The sequence below is a fragment of the Athene noctua genome, chromosome 1 (genome assembly GCF_965140245.1).
Source record: "Athene noctua chromosome 1, bAthNoc1.hap1.1, whole genome shotgun sequence".
In the NCBI taxonomy this organism is placed as follows: domain Eukaryota; kingdom Metazoa; phylum Chordata; class Aves; order Strigiformes; family Strigidae; genus Athene; species Athene noctua.
Genome location: NC_134037.1, coordinates 72,139,540 through 72,143,630, shown reverse-complemented (window position 1 = coordinate 72,143,630; position 4,091 = coordinate 72,139,540).

Here is a 4,091-nt window from a genome sequence, read left to right as displayed (position 1 = left end):
GGGCTCCGCTGGCGGAAACGGACGAAGGCGTTCGGTTCCCTTCGGTACTCGGGGCTGTGCCCTGGGGCGGGCGCGCTCCGATTGGCCGCCGTTAGCAAGGCGGGCGCGCTCTGATTGGGTCGCGCCAGCAGAGCGAGCCAGGGGGTGTGGCTCGGCGGCAACAGGGCCCTGGGGGTGGCGCGTACCCCCCGCCTCGAATCCCGGACCCTGCAGGCGCCGGGGGCTTCTGTCGGCGCTAGGGCCATGGCGTTTGGGTGGGTTTTCAGTCATTCTGACAAAAAAACCCCACAAACTAAAAACATCGCAAACTCGCCACATCCTCTAGGGCACAAGTTCAAAGCAGGGCGCCTGGGGTAAGAGCCCACGGGGGGCTTAGTGTCCTCCTATCCTCTGCAGCCAACCTCCAGGGCTGCCTCTGCGGAAGGGGACGCGGAAAGTTTCACTGTGGATATGGATATCCACATAAGATTACTCTTAAACGTCTTTTTCTCTCACTTCAGAATAAATTTTCAGGATTAAAATATCCCGAGGAGGAGGAGGCTGCAAACACTCATGGAAGGATACCTCGACAGTAAAAGCAGGTGCAAAATCAAGCATTTAGAGGAAAAGAAATGTGTTGTCAGAAGAAGAAAAAATTGAAAGAGCCTCTACATCAAAGCGGTGACACTGAAAGACCTGTTTACACAATACAGATCTGAGTACAGTGTCTTACGTCAAAGTTTGAAACGAGAAGGCAGTGAAGATGCAGTCATTTAGTAAATGTGATGTGATGGATATTGAGGGATGATCTTGACAAATCCCTTCTGGTATGCAGACAGGGTAGCATAGTAACCGTGCTTTAGATAACATCATTAATGAGATTTTTGGCTAAACTCAAAACAGTTTGAAGAATATACTTTATTATAAAAATGTGCAACTATCCATAAAACTTTATTAGGCAGTTATCTTTTATTACAATCATTGTAGGAGTCAAGAGTCGGGTCTTTGCTATTCTTCTGTCCTTGTTCATGTCTTAACAGAACTAGGCAATCATACTTTACAACTAAATTACACCGGTGAAATAACAGTAACTTCCACACAATACATTGGTAAATTGTTATTTTCATGAATGTAATATCAAAAGCAAGAACAATGCTTGCACACGTAAATAGTTTTGGAAGTCAGAAATTAAAACTTGGAAGTTTTATTCCACTGTGAAAATATGGTTAATGTGAGAATTTGTTATTTGGAATATTAAACATTAAAATGAATGGTTGGATAAAAAACATGTAGCAATAATTTATAAGTAAAATCACACTCAAAGAGCTTTGTGGAGAATGTACAATCTGTGTGGCTAGTCCAGTGTTGATAAAACAGCCCAGGCCATTGCTAAGGAAATCTCACCCACCAAAAGCTTCCTTTTCACTCACTAATGCCTGCCCATGAAGCTTGCTGAAGGCTTCTTTCAGAAAGATAAAGGAAAAAATGATCAAATTTATTCAGTTAACAGACCAAATATTTTGGTGTTCTGTAGCAATGAATGAAATTATGAGAGTCTTAATGGCTGTGTGAACCCTGCTTGTGAGAGAAGTACACAGAAATCAGGTAATTTAGAGTAGGGTGTGATTTAATATAAAGCATTTGAGAAGAAAAAAAAGCGTGAATCAATGACTGATGGTCAGCCTTTGAATCATCTGAATTATGTCACTGTTTTAAATTGGAAGGATGGATTTCTACAGAGTGAGTTTATGGATAAAGGAAGGGGTGGAATCTAGCTTTTGGTATAACGTTAAAGTAACCTGCAGAAAATGTTTATGTCAGGTTTTTATCCAGCTGTTTTTGGCACTGTTACAGCTTTGTTCTTTCATCCCACAAAAGTGAGTTCTACTGCTGGCAGAAGTATTGAGGACCTGTGTGAATGGGGTTGATGTTTTGTCATTGCAAATGTGAACAGGACTGGATCTTTGCCACTGCAGCCATGTCCCAGGATGTGCTACAGTGCTACTTCAGGGTCTGTCCAAAAATAACAGCATTATGGGCTGAGAAAAACCCTATTTTGAAGTTGGTAGTTAGACATGGTTCAGATCAACTTGGAGCGGACATTGAAGCTGCCTGCCTATGTGCAACCTTAATTTTTTGCTTTGTTGGATTTGGTAAGGACTCAGGCTGTTGTTGGCTGGGTTAACGTTGCTGGGAGCAGGCTCACAGACACTGTAGAGGTGTAAGCTTTACTCATTGTAGTGTAGAGTCGCTGAAGTTAAGAGACTCTTGTATCAGCTCTGATTGCTTTTGAATTGGCGTTGTGAATACCCATGCTAAATGGCTTTCACAAGCACTTAATGACAGAAGCTGCCAGTTCCTGAGCAGGCTCATCGCCAAGAGAGCCCCACACCTTTTTTAGATACTGGTCCCACAGGCAGATGCTCCTTGTGATGGAATTTGCTGCCTAGGAGAGCAAGTTTGGCCTCAGGTGACAGCTTAAAGCCTCGATGTTTAAGGTAAAATGTAGGTCTATTTGCTTGGTTTAGACAACAACCTAGCAGACACTTCAGCATGTTTTTAATTTAAAACCAAGCTATTGCTAGCTGAAGTCTGGTTTGTGTCCACTCTGTGTTGTCCTGTGGATGGATTATGTGGACTCCACAGGTGTTCAAGTGAGCAGTGAACAGGACCTGGAAGTGCTATAGCCACACTTCCAGAGTACCCTGCTGCCTGGATTCAGCTGGTTAACATGCAGCCCAACCATGACTTGCTTTTCTCCATCATACCTTTAGTGTCCTTCAAATTGTGGCTTCAGTTTAATCTAAATGCTCTTGATACTATCTGCAGGTTTTGTTTTTTTCCTGGGTATCCCAAACTACTTTCAGCTCAGTTATGTGAAAGTTGACTGTAAACAGCTAAGTTGAACACATACGTAATACATTATATATCCTGTTTCTTTGAAACCTAAAGGTCAGGAGTGTACACAAGTGCTCTGCTTATTTGTAGCTATTTGGCATTAGGCTCTATTGGACAGAAAAGATTAAACACTGGGCAAAAATGACAAAAACATAACTTGCTTTCTGTAGTGCACTTGCTACATACATTCTCATGAAAAACTGAAATACAAGTTACATACATACTTATTTTATTCCAGGCTATAGAATAAGTGTATTTAGGCAGTTTTCAAAGTGTATTGTACACTGCATGCACAATAAATCAGTTTAATAGCTTGACTGTTTTACAATTTGTGGTCAAAGAACTGTATGATAGGCAATGAAATCATGTTATGGCATGACTTGTTGTCCATTTGGACCCTATCCATTTCTTCATTAAAAAAACTGGGAAACCCAAACTGATACATGAAATGTATATTTAATATGAGCATTTGCTCCAAGAAAGAAACTTCATATTATGTTAAAAATTTAAATCCCTCCAAATAGAGGATTTAAGACAAGAAATTTTGAACATGGTTTCATTGCAGTATTACACTGAAGACTGATGTGGTATTCTTCAAAATGATGTAACAGTTTCCAAATACAGATTTCGGAATCTTATGCCAGAAATCGAGATAATATTTTAGGGCCCATACATTAAGCTTTAAAACTGTTTTTGAAAGGATGACTTGTCTATGTTGACAAGAACTTCTACCTGTGTGAAATATCTTATAAAGATAGCTTATGACTAGCAGGTCACCGTCAAATAGTAACATTAAGAATATTCAAGTCTACATTTGTAAAGACTTATGCATGCAGTTTTGTCTCTTACACGTTGTTTCGATGTGTGGACTAAATGTATTGTGCCTCAAACACCAACAAACTTGAAATTACACTATGTAAATATATACATATATGATGCTGTATATGTTTAGTACCACAGTAAATATAACTGTAATCAAATGATACTAGACATATGTAGGACCATAGTTAAATTCCAAATAAGAAAAAAAGCCAGAAGAAAAATCATTTATTCTAACAGTATTTCACAGTAGAAGGAGGCAGTCCTTTCTCACTGAATTTTCCCCCCTCAGGATTTGTAAACATCATAGCTATTATTCTATCAGTATAATAATTGAATATTTTATTCATAATGGTAAGTAGCTAACCAACATGAATAAAGTTGTCATAACACAA